Source organism: Euprymna scolopes, chromosome 44 (genome assembly GCF_053919585.1).
Source record: "Euprymna scolopes isolate OS-2025 chromosome 44, ASM5391958v1, whole genome shotgun sequence".
Classification (NCBI taxonomy): Eukaryota; Metazoa; Mollusca; class Cephalopoda; order Sepiida; family Sepiolidae; genus Euprymna; species Euprymna scolopes.
The window spans coordinates 32,809,308-32,828,389 of record NC_136525.1 but is presented as its reverse complement, the minus strand read 5'-3'; the positions used below and the strand labels follow the sequence as shown (position 1 = coordinate 32,828,389).

The window sequence follows — 19,082 nt, the reverse complement described above, 5'->3', positions numbered from 1 at the left end:
AAAGCCCTCATCAATACTGGCTGTACAGCCACGTTAATTTGATTGGGTTTTTAAAATAATCGCTGGGGCACAGGTACTATAAGAGAAATGGATCGATAGAAGGTTGCATGCAGAGAAGTTAGCACTGTAACATTGGAAGTATGTGGATGACTATTAAGTACCGAGGCAATTGTGATGGGAAAAAAAAATGATTGATAGTGTTGATATCATAGTGTGGATAGATATTATCCACCAACTTGAAGGGGTTATTATCAAAGGAAATGGTAACGTAGAGATCAGAGGAGGAGATTGTGCTACAATCCTAAACTGAGCGAATAAAGAAAAAATTCAATATGAAGTGGTGGATAAAGATTTCAGTGTAAAATTTGATGGAATGAGTTGACTGTTCAATGGAAGTGGATTTCAAAACCTCCAAGATTAAAGAACAATGTCGATCATCATTATACTAAACTAACTGAAGAACAAAAAGTCAAGTTTGATAATGAAGTTAAATGGTGGCTTGCAGAGGTACATTGGGATAGGAGTGCTTCCTATAATGGTGGTGATACAACCTACAAAGAATAAAGTCAGACCATTTCTCGATTATTGATAACTAAACAAATATATTATGTGTCACTCTGGCGAGTACACAATTGATATCGATGAGAAACTATGAGGAATTGTAGGACAATGGCGACAAGGATTGTGGATTTAAAATGAATTCATGTTGCAAGACATCTCTGGAAGTTCCAGTTGGTTTGGTATGTAGGAAAGATGTATTATCTGACTAGACTGGAGTTCGAGGCAAATGTTGCCCCAAAAATCATGTCAAAAATTTTGAAAATTCAATAAAGATGGACATCATATTTAGATGACATTCTGGTTAATAAAACAGTAGTGTCATCTTGACAAGTTTAGCCTAATGGCAAAACCACTGGAATCATTGAAGAGAGGAACAGTGGTGGGTCTCTGATTCAGTACTGACAGTGCAGGAAGATTGATATTTTTGAGAGGAAAAGACCTACATGATGAAATGAGCAGGTGTGAACTGTTTTCTGCCTATGGAAAACTGGTGGGCCACTACCCAATATCTAGATGGCTTAGAATCACTTGTGGCTATTAAAAAAAAAGATCAGAAGGAATTTATTGGGAATATATGTTTGACAGCAAGGTGGTTGGTGTGGAGAGACCATAAAATACTCTTTCTTAGTTTAACAAAGTATAAAATCGACTTTGCAATCTAGTGGAAGATGATCTCTTCTGTTCTCTACCATTTCTTTATCATAGAAGACGCAGCTAGTTTTTCTTTATCATTATTTCCATAGAGAATACTTGACTGAGCACTAAATTCTGATTTTTTTTCCTGTAACTCATATTGGGAAGTGGGGGCGTATGTTACTTGAGTAGAACTTTCTAACTATTTTTTTTTCAAATGAAGCAATTGAATTGAACTGTTACATCAATGTTTTTGTCAATAAAAATGTAACTTTAAAAGTAAATCAAACTAACCTTATTCTAATACAGCTTTTTTACAAATTTTTTTTTTCCAGTAGCTTCTTTCCAAGAATTGCATGTTTGTGGAACTGCTTTCCTCCTGATTTTTTTCCCTCTTACCTTGAATTTTTTTATGATTAAGTTCAATTGACATCTCCTTTCTGCATAGTTTCTCAGAGATATCAATTGTGTCTCCACCAAAGCGACACATGATATATTTAGTTAGTTCTTGATAATCAAAAACTGGTTCTTTGTATCACCGCCATTATAGGAAGCACTCCTATTTTTACATCAAGCCAAGGTACTATGATTCTTTTCGCAAGCCACTGTTTAACTTCATTTTAAGTCTGGAGCGATTTTCATTTAACAAATTCTCTAGCAGTATGCCTTAGTTAGGTTTGAACTCTGTTTCTAAATGCATCTGATGAACACAAGAGGGCAAATACAAAACATTGACATTGTTAAACACATTGTTAAACACATAGACAATACTTGTTTTTTTTTGTTTTTTTTTCATTCTTTTTCCTTTTTCTCTCTCTCCATACATAGAACCAAATGTAAATCAGAGCGGGAAACTAAGAGGTGTATATGGAAAAACTTTATCTTGTTAAGTTTATTCCTGGTGTTATGGGTTGCAGACACAGTAGATGTGACTGTAAATTCTTACAGTCATTTCCTCTATTCGTAACTAAAAATAAATATTGATCGGATTGAATACTAAATTTTCAATATCTCCAATTTTTATAAAATTTGAATATATTACATATTAGATATCAATCAAGAAATATTAAAAAAAAATTTGTTTCTTTAAAGTATTTTAGAGGTTTTTGGGTGCATAACTTCTGATTTCCAATATATATATATATATATATATATATATATATATATAGGAGGGAAATGTTGTGCATTTCTCTCCTAATAATTACTTAAATAAACACAAGGCCAAACGACATTGCTTTTAACAAAACAATACTAAAGGGTTTATTTAGAAAAGGCGAGATTGTATCTCAGACTGAAGAGAAAGAAAGAAAGTGTAAATGTCTGTTTGAAGGTGTCGTCTGCCACCAGACTGTAGTCGTCAACAAATAGCAGTGGGAGGGGTGAGTGAGAGAGGTCTGTACAGGTCGCTTGCTAGAGTCTCTTTAGTGTTCATTCGCAGCTGAGATCCCAAAGGGCTAAAAATAGTCCTGCCAACCGATTGGTCAGTGTGGCTGAATCACTTTGGCACCGGGCATTGATCTGCTTATAGTAAATAGTTTAACTGCTATATATATATATATATATATATATATATATATATATATATATATATATATATATATATATATATATATATTTTGACGGATGAGATGTAGGTAAAATATCTTCTCATTTTTTTCCTTATAAGGGAAATGGATTCTATATTGTTCATTGCTAAAGTGTTTTTTATTCAATACGTCTGATGAAAGGCTGTTCTCGTGAAAATTTTCAAACGATATAATTTTTTAATTTGTCCGAATAGTCTTGAAACAATTGGAGATTGAGTGTTTTTTAGAAAATCGCCCATTTTTTATTTGGTCGTAAACAAATAATATTTTATTTTATTTGTTTATTATTTTTTAAAAACAGTAATCTACGTACATACGTGTTTCGGGGCCCTACCCTTCTTCAGCGTACCTTGACTGTTATTAGGAATCGAACCCCGGGACCTTATGTATTTCAGTCCAGCGTCTTTATCCATTATGCTAGGATACCTTAATATCGTTTAAAAAATTAACAACAAAATCTATGTGAATATATAAATGATAAAATGGAACAGTAAATTGTTTATGGCATCATAGCATAATGAATTAAGACGCTGGACTGAAATACATAAGGTCCAGGGTTCGATTCCTAATAAAAGTCAAGCTACGCTAAAGAGGAGTAGGGCCCTGCAACATGCATGTACGTAGATTACTGTTTTTAAAAAATAATAAACAAATAAAATAAAATATTATTTGTTTACGACCAAATAAAAAATGGGCGATTTTCTAAAAAAACACTCAATCTCCAAGGTGGAGACGCTAACCTTAATATCTTAATATATGATAAACAATATGGATATAAACAAGCCCGTTCCACAGCAGACATCCTCACTGTAATCTCTGAACGTATATACCATTCACTGGACAAAGCGGGGGAGGGCAGAGCAGTAGCTCTAGATATATCTAAGGCTTTTGGCAGGGTATGGTATGAGGGTCTCCTCAGGAAAATTAGATTAGACGATATCACTTGTAGAATAGTTAACATAATTAATTAAACCCTTCTTAGATAAGAGAAAAAACCAGGTTGTCCTCGATGGTCGTACATCTAAACAATATGATATAAATGCCGGAGTGCCTCAAGGGTCTATCCTTGGACCTCTATTGTTCCTAATATTCATTAATCACCTCCCCAACAAAATTGCCTCTGAGGTGGGTATATATGCTGATGACACCATACTCTATAACAGGCACGACAGGAAAACAAATGAACACATATCTAAAGAAATGGCAGAAACACTAGAGGATGACCTCCAATCTGTAGTGGAATGGGGACAAAAATGGATGGTCACATTCAATGCTGCCAAGACTAAACTGGTTTCCTTCAATAATTACAATAAAACCTTCTCTGCCACCAATAGCAATGGCCAGTGACTCTTTATCTGAAAGTACATCTTTCAAACTGCTTGGCCTAACATTCACAGTAAACATGAGTTGGAACAATTACATCGAGGGCATTGCCAGGGCCGCTGCGAAGAAGGTAGGCTCTCTCTACCGTGCTAGAAAACTACTAACACCCGAAAGTATCCTGTACCTCTTTAAGGCCACCATTCGCCCATGTATGGAGTATTGCTGTCACATTTGGGCTGGTGTACTAGTCTCTCGCTCCTAGACAAGGTTCAAAAGAAAGTCGCCAATCTGATAGGCCCTGAACTGGCATCTAAGCTTCAGCCTTTGTCCCATCGACGAAATGTTGCATCCCTCTGCTTGTTCTACAAGTATTTTAATGGTGAATGCTGTGGCAAACTGCAGACACTTGTGCCCCCACGACGTAGACATCCTTGACAAACCTGACAGGCAGCTAAATCCCACCCCCACACAGTAGAGATCCCTAGATGTAAAAGATCTTTCTACTCCAGTAGTTTCTTCCCCAGAACCACTAGTCTCTGGAATTCCATTCCAGGTCCCTACTTCCCCAATTGTACTGACATGCAGAAATTCAAGTGCAACGTGAACCGACATCTTGCTGCCCAAATCCCAACATAGTACCCCAGTAGTTGTTGCCTCTGATAGTACCCCCCTACACCAAAGTGGCAATGTGCCTTGTTTGTGGTGAAAATGTAAAAAAAAAAAAAAAATAACAAATTTCTGAGTGATAATACTGAACACAATCAAAGTAAAACAAAAATTAATAAAACATGTAGTTGTATTAATAAGCCATAAAGCCCTCTTGAACAAAACTGTCTAACAACTTCTATGGTTTACAAAGCAAATATAATGACCAAAGATTCTACTATAAATAAATACTAGATTGGTATAGTGGAAATACCTCAAAAATGATATACTGGCTATAAATGCTTCTTCAACAATCCAAACTATGCTAAAAACTTTCTCTATATTACCTTAAACTAACTAATCATCATTTAACATCAGTTGTCAAAACCAACACTTTAAATTCACTTTGTTATTTATGCTTAAATGAAAAACTATGTATTATTAGATTTAAAGCCAGGATGAGCTTTAAGTCTTTAGTTTATGTAACTTCTATATTATACCTATGCTTTAATACTACAATTATTTATTTATTATTAAAATTAAAATAATGTTTGGTAATTCCATCATATGTTTATATACTCTTAGAAACGCCTTCATCCTATTTGCATCAAACTCATTCTCATTGTTTTTATTTATCTCGGCTATGTATATATCCTTTTCACTTTAAATAATTTACCTGCTATTCCAGTTAGTTTATCATTTTACATTTTAATACTTTACGCGTTGGGTCAGTATGTTATATTAGCTATGGAATTAATGTATGAGCGTGACACTTGTAACATAAAGAAAATAGTTTTTTGTGACATAACAGAAACGTTTCTATGAAAGTATATTAAAATGAAAAAAGAATATAGATAGGTTTCTATGAGTCGTTCTGTTTATAATTGTTTATTTTTGACAAAACACTTACAGCCATTGAATTATGAGTAGTTCGCCATACTTATAGGTAAATGTGCACTGAACAGATACCATAATACTTTAAGTTAAAGTATCGTTTAATTTAAATGTGAAAACAAAACAATTCTGACACTGAAAATGTACACAGTAAAACAATATGTTTTATTGTTGCGTTGATTATTTATTTGTAATGCAAGTTAAAAAAAATATTATCAGGGTTATTTATTTATGTTGGTAGTGTAGAAGAAAATGTATGAATGTTTTTTAAGAAAGGTGTATTAAAAAAGGGAAAATAAATTTTAAAAAAGAGGAAGGCGGTGGGTAAATTGCCGTTGTAAAATGCTCTTATGGTTGTCAACGGGTTAAAATAGATTTGTTTGTAAGAAAATTGCGTTAAAATAACTTAAACATAATATGGAAATGAATGATGTAAAAAAAAAAAGCAGAAAGTATTAACAATTCTTTATTTGGACAATTTAAATGCAAAAAAAACATTGGGATGCTGAAAATGTACACAGTAAAACAATATGTTTTATTGTCGCGTTGATTGTTTAGTATAATATATATCATAATTATATGAAACAGGTCGATGATTATACGTATTATTTATAATCACGTTTTGCATTTGCTTCCCATATCTTGAAGTTTTTTATTCAATAAATTTAAAATACTCGCTTTTCTAAGGACGTCCGTTTATTCGAATGAAACCGGTATAGCAATTTGTGTTTATTTGTTTACGCTGTTATGGGTTTATGTTTATGTACACATGCGTAACCGGAAGTTGTAAACCGGATGTTGGGTTACAACACCCGTTACAAGGTCATTTGAGTTTTATAATTATATAGATTATATCACATTATCTTGTTTTTCTTATGATTTTTATATTTCCAGGATTTCTTATTATTGCATTATTACTTTTTATTTTACAGCTTAATTAATTAAACTGTATTGTTTTTATTATAATTATATTTTTAATACATTTAAACTAACTTTTAATTCTAAATTAATTTTATTATGAACCTTCTTAAGTTAAAAAGTAAAATTAATAAAAAGCAAATATAGTGAGTCAGACAAAGCAACTACCCACCTTCCTTATAACTAATATGCATGTCAAATGTATTTCTAGCCTTGAAGGATTTTGAGTTAACCAGATTTCTGTTTCAATGCCAGTGAAATTTAATATCAACATTTTGCGTGAACGCATACAAACCCATTTTTCTTTTTCTCTGCATCTTTGCTCACCCGTTAATTTTTTTCCATTTTCTTGTCTTTTCCATTCTTTTTTTTTATCTGTTGAATTTTGTTTGTTTTTATCATCCTTTTATAGTATTTTATTCTTATTTTTATTTTCTTATATTTATATATTGTATGTTGTATATTTATATATTGTATGTTGTATATTTATATATTGTATGTTGTATATTTATTTATTGTATGTTGTATATTTATATATTGTATGTTGTATATTTATATATTGTATGTTGTATATTTATATATTGTATGTTGTATATTTATATATTGTATGTTGTATATTTATATATTGTATGTTGTATATTTATATATTGTATGTTGTATATTTATTTATTGTATGTTGTATATTTATATATTGTATGTTGTATATTTATATATTGTATGTTGTATATTTATATATTGTATGTTGTATATTTATTTATTGTATGTTGTATATTTATATATTGTATGTTGTATATTTATATATTGTATGTTGTATATTTATTTATTGTATGTTGTATATTTATATATTGTATGTTGTATATTTATATATTGTATGTTGTATATTTATTTATTGTATGTTGTATATTTATATATTGTATGTTGTATATTTATATATTGTATGTTGTATATTCATTTTATTTTTACCTTTCCATTATTATGAAACCACAAATTGGAATTTTTGTGAAGTTCACTTTTTCTTCCATTTCATTGCAGACTTGATTTTTTTAAAAGCAACATCGCCTGATGAGGTCTTTAGGTTTTTTTGTTGTTGTTTTACAAGGAAGTCACCAATTGAGAATAAGAGTTAATAAATGTAAAGTGGTCACTGAGAGAATAGCGTAGTGATTGTTATTCATAACTAATTGATTGAAACATTTTCACGATCATATAGCTGTATTATAATGTTTACATAAACGTAAATAAAAAGTACATTTTGCTGTATTTACCATTAAGCATTCTTATATAAACTTTGTATATATATAATTATAAAACTCAAATGACCTTGTAATGAGTGATGTAACCCACTTTCTGGTTTACGACAACCGGTTGCACATGCGCACATAAACATTAACCCATAACAACATAAACAAATAAACACAAATCGCTTCTTTTGCAGATTTTGACCTGCGCACTGAATATTAATGTTATTATTTTGAAATTATTATTTAACATGGGAAGAGTGGGGGTGTTTTGCAACTATTCTTTATTACAACTATACTGTCGCTATTTTCTTACAACTAAACAACTTTAACCCATTGACAAACATAAGAACAATTGTAGTAAAGCCAAGACTACTATTACGACTACTACTCTATCCGTCCCTTTTACTTCTTTTTTTATTTTTTGTTTATATTTCTAGATACAAAATAGTTGTGTGAGAACGGTGAATTTGTTGACATATTTACTAATCTGTTTCAATATTAGTTTTATTTTATTTTATTTATTTAGGTTTTATTTTTTTGCTTCAGGTTTTATTAATTATTTTTTTTTAGATTTTAAGTTTCTATAACTTGGTTGAAGGATTCCAATATGGGTTTTTCATTCTTATATTTTTCATCGGTGGGTTCATGTGCGTTTTTGCTGCTAAATGACTTTCGTTCACGTTCGATTCGTAGGAAAATCATGTTTAATTTTCGATTTTTGAGCGATTATTTGGAAAAATAGGTAACTTTACACGAATAGGGAGGATTTTTTTTCATGCTTGAGTGATCCGTCCATGATTTTTCATTTTAATATACTTTCATAGAAATGTTTCTGTTATGTCAAAAAAAACTATTTTCTTTCCGTCACAAGTATCACGCTCATACATGGATTCCATAGCTAATATAACATACTGACCCAACGGGTCACGGGTAGTTTAGTATATATATATATATATATATATACACACACACATATGCACCATGGTCATTCCAAATGTAAAACCTCCTATTCTTTTTACTCAAAAAGTTGAAGAGCTACAAAAATGAGAGTGCTACCATTAAAATGAGTGACCTTTTGTGCATCAGAATTTATTTTTCTATATAGTCACCATCATTCTCAATTCACTTTTGTCAGGAATTATATGACACATCTCTGATTTGATGCACGTCCATGAAAGAGGTTGATTTCTTAGTCTCACACCGTCAATATCTGCACTAGGGGAGATGAAACTTTCAGGTCATGAATGCATAAGTTCAGTCATCATAACAATACAATCCTCTCTTATTTATTTGGATAGAATAAAAATGAGACATTACTTTTTAAATACCCCTCGTAAATAAATTATAATAAGTTTAGTATGAGAATAAACTTAAAACAAAATATAAATATTTTTCATATTCCTTGCATCAAGTGACTTCATGCCTTGTTTGGAGTGATTTCCATAAAAGAAAAACTAGTGATTATATTTCTTGTGTATGGTCTTCCGTAGTCAAAATGGTTGAAGTACCTTAACCATAAAATTACCTTAAAATCATTTGAATTGTGAGGGCGGCTAATGCTTAGTCATATCTTAAGAAGAAAAGGTTGCTTCCCCTTCTTTGCCGTCATTTTGGTTGATTTTTCTCGATTGGTTGATTGATTTTTCTACAAGTCTTAAGTGGTTTTTCTCTTTCTCACATCACAAAACTTTCGATCTTCAATATCTGACGGGTAAGATATTGAAAATCTATTTTATTGAATAGCTCATGTGTGATGCATCTGTAGTACTTATGTTTGTGCTTACATGTATATTATATATGTATGTGTATGCGTATGTATTATATACATATGTGCATGAGTATGTAGTATACATGTGCATGCATGCATACGTGTATGCTGAGAACATCACACTTTGTAATAGGCACAAGAGAAAACGAATGTGCACATATCCAAGGCCATGGCAGAAACCTTACAAAATGATCTTCAGTCTGTAGTGGAATGGAGCTGTAAATGGATGGTAACATTTAATGCTACTAAGACTAAGCTTCTTTCTTGTAACAATTACAAGAAACCTTCTCAAGCACCAATAGCTCTGAGAAATATCACTTTACCAGAGGGATCATCATTCAAACTCTTCGACTTAACATTCGCAGGTAACATGAATTGGAACAAATACATTGAAGACATTGCTAACACTGCTGCAAAGCAAGTGGGCTCCCTCTATCATGTTAGAAAAATACTCACACCAGAGAGTATCCTATATCTCATTAGTTTGTGCATGGAATACTGTTGCCACATAAAGGCTGGCGTACCTACCAATAGTCTCTCACTCTTTGAAACAGTCCAAAAAAAGATCACCCAATCTAATACATCCTGGGTTATCAGATAAACTCCAGCCTTTGTCCCATCGCCACAATATTCCCTAACTGTACTGATATACAAAAGTTTAAATGTAATATGAACATGCATCCCCCACTCAACTCCCCACAGTCCCAAACAGTAGCCCTTACTTCCAAGTGGCAATATGTCTTGGATGGGTGAAAAGGAGTTAGAAAAAAGAATATATGTGTGTATACACTGTATATGTTTGTGCATGCATATGCAATATGTGTGTTTGTATGCATATGTAGTATGTATGTTGGTGTATGTAATATATGTGTTTGCATATGTAAGATATATGTGTACATAGTAAACGTGGGTGTATACATATGAAGTATACACGTGCATATGTAGGATATATTTGTATCTATATATGTCGTATATATATGTTTGTGTTTGTGCATTTAGTAGTTTTTCATTTTCTTATCATTTTGTTCTTGCTAGAGATGGGCAATCCTACCGGATGCCAGACATTTACCTACTATCTCATACATTTCAACCAAGAGATCTTTTAAGAAACTTTAACCGTCCCTTTAAGTGCAATTGTTTGTATCTATCTTGCACTTGGTTCATAGGGTATATTCATCAAGTTAGATTCTTTTTCCAGTTGCTCCTATAATTACTGGAATGATGGAGATCTTCCTAAGATTCCAGTTTCTTTTCATGCCGTACATAAGATCTTCATATTTAATAGCTGTATTCTAGGTTGGCAGTATTTTGCATGAACAGCCGCCAAAGATGTTGGAAATTTTCTGTTTCTATGTATATCCTTGTAGTGTTATATAGGGGTTTCATTGAGAGAGTTTTACGAGTGAGTCTTAGAGGAGAGAGTTTCATAGAGAGTCTTATTAAGAGGGATGTTGTGAGAGAGATTGTTCATGTTATGAAGATTCATATATATTAAAATGTTCATTACTTAGAAGTGTTGATGGAAGAAGCTCTTAGAGTGAGGAGACATTGTGTAGACATGAGATGTAGGGTTCACATTGTAGATATGAGATGTGTATGTCAAGACATTTTATAACACAGACATATAGACATATAATAAAAATTCACTTTACCTTTTTGTAGAATTACTACACAAGACGACGTTTACAAAAACACATGATGGTTTTATTTCTTCTCACGACCAGCTGTGGTTTTCATCATCAAAAATTCAAAGCTTCATCCTAAGTTTCACAAGTGAACGTCTCGCTTCTAGACGTTCGAATCCTCAGACTCTCTCTCTGAGTTTCTCACTAACTAACTAACTAACTAACTAACTAACTCTCACTTCCTATATTGAGAAATCCATGCATGTCCGGCCAACGTGACCACAATTCACGTGCCATCAACACGCGCGATCTGCACGTTTCCGAACATTCTGATTTCCCATTTTTTCTTTGTTGTTTTCACAAAGGAATTCAACCTACATATCTAATTCATTTAACCCATATTTTATTATCCACATTCTTTCTAACAATGATAGTTTATTTATTATTTATTTCATCAGAATCAATTTACTGGACATTCCATTTAAACCTATTGTTCTTTAAAACTTATATCCAGGGTTCGATTCCTGCTTTCTCTCATTTTATTTTCATTTTAACTAAATCTCTCTATTTTTATACTTACATGAAAAGGGCCCTTATCATGTAACAGTAGTCATGTCACTAGTAAGCATGCTGGAGGTAAGCATTTTATCTGGGCTGACGTTATCCGCCTGATAGTCAGGGACCTGAACCTTGGATCAAGCACTAAGGAGGCTGTCCTATCAGCAGGTGCAAAGTACTGGGGCTGCTGAATTACCATTTGGTGAATGGATTCTGGACTATGCAGTAGTTTCTGGTGGGACCTCTCGATGCCATATTAGTGGGTAATTGTTACGGCTTTATCTTTTCATGTGCTACAAAAAAAAAAAAAAAAATTTCTTCATTTCTATTTCTCTTTTACTTTCCCCCTCTGCCCTGCTTCAAGCAAGTCTATCGACCTAGTCCACAAATCCCAAAACTCGATCATGAAAAGTTTCACTAAAAAATACACAATTAAACCTGGATCTCCAACTTATAACGTAGACCCCCCACTACCATGTTTCCTTCTTCAACATCAGGGGTCTACGTTCTAACCTTCCAGAGGTTGAAACCCAATTACAGGAGACTAAACCAGACATATTATTTCTAAGCGAAACTGACATTGAACGGACTATTTCCCTAGATGAGTTTGTAATTAAAGGATATTCTAATTTAGCTTCCAAATCGCCATGATCATGGAATATGTGCCTATATAAAAGATGGCTTTCCATGTGGTAGGGACATCTCCAGAGAAAATCCTAACTTACCCTATATGTGCTTCCAGGTTGCACTTGCTCAAACTGCTGCATTTATATTTGCTCTCTATCGCTCCCACAACAGCGGAGTTACTATCTTTAAAAGCATATCTGAGAAAATTGACCACGTCCTATCTGCTTATCCTTCAGCAAATATTCATGTCTGTGGAGACTTCAATGTTCACAATGTGGAATAGTTAACTCACTCAAACAAGACAGATGATAAGGGGAGGTTCTGTCATGATTTCTCCATTGCTTATGACCTCACTCAGATTGTTCATGAACCCACCTGTGTGTCCGATGCTGATGGCCAATATGCAAGTCTCCTAGACCTTCTTCTCACAACTTGCCCTGAACTGTATTCAGCTTCCGTTCTTTCTCCACTTGGATCTTCCGACCACTCGGTTGTATCAGTTAAGATAAAAATGAAATGTAATAAGTCCTCAGATGTACCTCTCCATCGTACAGTATATCGATACTCTATGGCTGACTGGGATAGTTTCTGTACATTTATAGCAGATCTACCTCTGCATTCCATGTTTAAAAAGGATGTGTCCTCTATAGTATCAGACCTGACGGAATAGTTAATTGTATATATAGATCGTTTCATACCCTCAAAAAAAATTCCAGCAAAAACATAACAGCCAGCCATGCTGCTGCCATTGCTCACAGAAATCACTTTTCCATTGCTTCCAACGTAATAGATGTACTGAGACTAAAGCTGCTTTCAGGACTGCCAGCAATCACTGTAAAAAAGTAATAAAGAATGCAAGAGAGTTGTATGCTCAGTCTGTCAAGTCCAAAGTAGCTGAGCAGTGGCTTGGTACCCACCAGTTTTGGCAAATAGCAAACAGAATCCTGAACAGAAGCATGTTTTCTATCCCAACTATCATAAATGGACCTGAGGTAATCTCGTCAGCATCAGAAAAAGCCAAACTCTTTGCCGAGAACTTTGCAGCTAATTCTACCCTTTGTGACCAAGGCCACCAGCCTCCAATATTTCCTCCTGTATCAGAAAACACGCTATGTGATATACAAATATCTGTACGTGATGTTGCCAAGCTAATCAAAAACCTTGATTCCAGTAAAGCAACTGGCCCTGATGGTATTTCAATTATAGTAGTCAAAAGACTTCAACCAAAACTAGCGCCCATCCTTACAAAACTGTTTAAACATTATCTTAAGGAGAATTGCTTCCTATCACCCTGGAAAATCTCATTAGTATGCCCTGTATTTAAGAATTCAGGTGATCGTTCATCTCCCTCTCAGTACAGGCCAATAAGTCTCCTGTGCGTCATGAGTAAGTTGCTGGAATCTGTGTAAAATAGAGAACCATCTCAGCAAAAATAACCTTTTTAGTGACACGCAATACAGTTTCCATTCTGCTAGATCTACAGCAGATGTGCTTACAGTTATATCTCATAGGATTAGCGAATCTCTCGACAGAGGCAACCTTTCTAGGGCAATTACTCTTGACATATCAAAGGCCTTTGATAGGGTATGGTATAAAGGTCTACTTCACAAGATCTCCAGCTATGGTATTGCTGGAAATGTCTTAATTATTAAATCATTTCTCTCTGATAGGTTCATAAGAGTAGTGGTTGATGGGAAGAAATCAGAAGCTCACAGTATTAATGTTGGAGTCCCTCAGGGGTCCATCCTGGGCCCAACTCTCTTCCTGATCTACATTAATGATCTTCCAAACCACATCCTTCTTTTATGTTTTGTAAGTGTTCGTCTTGTGTTGTCATTCTTTACAACAGAAAAGGTAAATGTGTTTTATCATCTATAACAAACTTTGTATAAATCTCCCCTTCCAAGTATTATGTAACTCCATCATAAGTGAACCATCTCCCCCTCTCTATATGGGTATAAGAACTGTTGCATCATATCATGCAGTCTGTATTAATAATAAGAATTGTCACAGTCATCGTCATGATGTAATAGATATGTCTTCCATCAGAATTGTCATCACCATTGTCATTTGTGTATTATATGTACCCCGTTATAAGTCGCCAATATGTACCACTATACAATAGTAGCATATGTTTGTCTATGTATACTTGCATACTTGTGCTATATAGTGTGAATAATATGTGTATGTAAATAATATACATGTGAGTATTTGGCATTGTGTATGTGTTGTTTTACCTTGTTCTTGTTAGTGTGTGTAGTTGTGAGTAGAAATTTGTTTCTGTTCACCTAACAGTTGTTAGCATGCATTATTATAGAAAAACAAATAACCTTTATAATAAATCTTTTACTTTGTCTGTCTGTCTGTCTGTCTGTCGTTCTGTTTGTTTCACTTTTTCTTGGAAACTACTGAACTGATCTGGCTTAAATTTTGTATTAACCTTTTTTATTAGATTTGATTAGGGATTAATAGGGATTATTCATCACTTTAGAAGTTTTCTTGGAAACTACTGAGCTGATATGGCTGTAATTTTGCATGGACCTTTGTTATATTAAGGTGCAGTGAAGTAAATATTATGGTATCCATTTCATGCACAGTTAGCGGTTAATAGGAATTAGTCACCAAAATATCATGTTTACTCTAAAAGTTTTTTTCAGAAACTACTGGCCGATCTGGCTGAAATTTTGTATGGAACTTTATAAGGTATAACAAACCAAGTATTATAGTATCTGTTTGATGCACAGTTATGGATTAAAAATGATTAGAATTTAACGTAAAAATGAGTAAAAATTTATTCATGTCCAACGATTAATTTGGCATAAACCATTCATTTGTGCCATATATTTTTTTTATTAAATGAATTAACATCCTTTTTCTGAGACTTTGTATTGTTTTTAAAAGTGACTTTTACTTTTATTCTCTATTTTGCAAATGGTATTTGTTAGATATAGTCAAACAGGAGTTATCTCCCTACTCTTCTTTTGAATAGACCACAATCTTCCACTTCCATACTACCACTACTAATAGCAGACAGTCAATAAAAGTACTTATTCTGTACACACATGTCTAGTTATTTCTTTTCGTACCATTATTAACACGCATACCATTCACAAGGAAATACGATAAAATATGTCAGAAGAAACTACGGTAGTTTATTAAAAAAAAAAAAATCATGGAATTTTTACATCTGAAAGAATTGAACTTCAATACAAATAATTTAACGCATGAATGGGAAGCATAGACAAATCAGTTCCATGTATAGCAGCAGTTTGATAGAAAACCAGAAAAAGTTAAACTTTAAAAAGTGTAGGAATATTTATTTGACATTCACCTTTGAAAATGAAGAGCAGAAATCATCATCATCAATACGGGCTCCTTGCCCGGACCAATGTGACTCTTCCTCCCCAGAGTTCCTTGTCTTCCATCAGCTGCCTCAGATCTTCAGGTTCACAGTTGGCATTCTGTGCTATTTGCTGGATGTACGTGGATACGAACTGAAAACTGATTGAAAAATTCAACAAATATTGCCAACCAAGAAAAACTTGTTTTTCCTAACCCATGAATTTCTTGCAGACAGAAAGAAAATCAGAGATTTGATGAATTTGTGACTTAATTGCACCAGAAAGCAAATAAATGCGAATTTGGACAAGTCATGGATCGACTGATACAAGCCACTTTGATATGTGATTCTAAATATAACTTGCTTGGAAAGAGAATACTTCAAGAAGCATCACTAAATCTGGAAAAAGCAATACAAGCAGGACTTCATGCTGAAGATATAAAAAAAACAAAACAAAAAAACTCAAAAATAATAGCTACACAAGAAACAGAAAATATGAAATTATTTTAGCACGGTGCTTGACTGAACTTCAATCTTTGCACGCATTTTCATAAGACATCCTCAAACACTCGTCTAGCTAAAACCACTGTCAACAATCTATCTGCACCTAAAATTAAAAAAATTTTATGAGTTAAGTTTCTAGAACTGCCTGTCTGTGGAACATGACACCATGGAGCTGCTTCCCATCTGAATATAACAATCGTTTTCAAATCCAATGTAAACAATTTCTTAGTGAACCACTTCTTAAATAATCAAATCCTTGCAATTTCCACCATTACTGATCATTATGGTGCTGTCTCATTGGTCACGTGACACTCAATAACCCTCATACTCAAATAACCTTTAAGCCTCAATAAATTTTGACCCTCTTATAAGAAAAAAAAAAAAAAAAAAAAAAAAAAAAGCTGGGTTGGATTTCTTAAAATTTCTACTTGAGAAAAGTAGTGTTTGATCTTAGTAAAGGGTTTTTATTGATCATATCCTATAAAATACAGACACCAGATTTATATCAGAGATATTGAAGAGTATAAAATTACCTTAAGAACAGAAATGATGGTAGTAGTAGTAGTAGTAGTAGTAGCAGCAGCATAAACATATAATGTTATGTTCCAATTCACTTACCTCCCTGTGAGGGCAAAGTTAGATTCAAGGTCAGTTTTTAATATGGTTGAATTTCAGCTCCAAAAAAGGGGGCATTCAGAATTGGGACAAAAATAAAAATTATAAAGGTTTTTTTTTTCTTCACTAAGCGAGAACAGAACAGAAGGAATGTAGTATCAGAACAGATACTACACTTTGAATTATTTGTTTGCAAAAAATATGCAAGGAACAAATTTTAGTATTTAATTGTTTTATTTTAGAAATCATTTTAATTTTAGTTATAAGGGAGACAATTCTTTACTTTAAATATGAGTTAGTGCCCTTGCTTATTTCCATCGTTTTTTTCCCCCAGATTAGCTAAAACTCATTTATAATATAAACTAGCAGTTCAGCCCGGCTTTGCTCGGGCCCTATGTACTGTTCATAACTTACCCTACGTCTGATACACTTTATGTAAGATTTTAAATGTTTAGAACAAAATTTGTCTGTAATTTTGTAGAGACCGCAGAGGTCAATTTCTTTTAACTTTGACACCAATTTTGACCCCTTAACATTAATTATTTTGATCTCAAATCAACATACAAAGTTTTACCCATGTCCAAGTTACCTACAGCTAAGATTTCAAGACTTTAGATCCCAAATTTGGTAGAATTTGCAAAGGTCACCTCTTTCAACTTTGACCTTTTGGCAACCAAGTTTTCGCTCCAAAACTGATTAAAATGCTTGCAGCATGTTTGAATATCCGTTATGTATAAATTTCAAATATTTAGACCAAAAATTGGCTGAGTAGTTTGCTAGACACTGCAAAGGTAAAATCTTTTGAACTTTGACCTCTTGGTAGCTCCACTTTTCGACTCAAACCAATTAAAAAACTTGCCCTATCTCTGAATACCCTTTATGTAAAATTTCAAATGTTTAGACCAGAAATTGGCTGAGTAATTTGGTAGAGACAGCAAAGGTAATTTTTTTTTTTTAACTTTGACTCCAATTTTGACCCCTGAACATTTATTTTTTGTGGCTCAAATCAAATTATAAAGTTTGATCCATGTCCAAGTACCCTACATTTAAAATTTCAAGTGTTTAGACCAAAAATTGAAAATATGAGTTATTGCCCTTGTTTTTATTCTCTCCCCATGATTAATTAGCAATGTTTTTGTTTGATTTGTCAGTTGAAATGCTATTTGGGTCTGACTTTGAAAATTCTAAATAACAGTTGTGTGAGACAACTCTTCACTTAAAAATATGCTTGATTTAATGTTTTTGGAGTGATTAGGTACAGATCTAATTTCCTGTGTAGGTTGGAAGTAGTATCACAAAGTATCATCAGTAATTACTGCCTTCCATAGTAGTTGTTGTTTCACCATGTTCTGGCCAACTCATCCTCTGGCCTTCTTCAGATGATTAACCGTGACAGGATAGGAATAGAAGACAGTTATTACTGGGGATAAGTTACAAGACTCAGCACTCCTATCCTGTTGTGGTTAATCACCTGAAGAAGGTCAGAGGATGAGTTGGCTGCAACAACAACAACAACAACGACGAAGATGAAGGTAACAGTCTGCAAAAATGCACAAATTCTCAAAGGATTCAAAAACATTTGGTACTGATCCAACAGTGGAAGACCAGATAAGAAGACACAATTAGATTTATAAGATCATAAAAATCCAATCTTGATCGACCTTTGGGGCCCATGGCACAGTGGATAGAGACTCAATGTTCCAAGTGAACATTGAAGATAGCTGTTTCAATCCTACCCAAGCAGGCCAGAGGATTTGTTGGCCAAAATGTGATGAGGCAACAACAACAACAACAACAACTATGGAAGACAGTTATTACTGGGGATACAGTTGCAAGACTTGGCATTCCTATCCCGTTGCAGTTAATCACCTGAAGAAGGCCAGAGGATGAGTTGGCCGAAACGTGGTGAAACTATAAAAATCAGGATAACAGTCCGCAAAAAGAATGAAGGCTGCAATGGTTGTTTTGATCCCCCCCCCCCACTGATTAGCTAGCAATCTTGCTTGTCATCTTAAATGCCATTTGGGTTTGACTTTGAAAACCCTAATTAATAGTTAATTGTATGAGAGACAACTTTTTCAAACACTGATTTTTGCTTCAACCACTAATAGCAGTAGAGTTTCTTTTAAAATTAGTCTGTACAGACCAGGCAATCTATATTATGAAAAATTTTAGCTAGTCACTGGGGGGGGGGGATCAAAGCAAGCAGGGCAGTAACTCATATTTTATGTGAAAAGGGGGTGA

The 19,082-nt window shown here is 33.5% G+C and overlaps 1 protein-coding gene across 1 annotated transcript in view; it reads left to right on the top strand.

Annotated features, from left to right (window-relative positions):
• LOC145268767 (N-acetyltransferase 9-like protein) overlaps positions 1-19,082 on the top strand; it is a 183,928-nt gene that overhangs the window by 3,193 nt on the left and 161,653 nt on the right. The gene's annotated exons all lie outside the window — the stretch shown is intronic.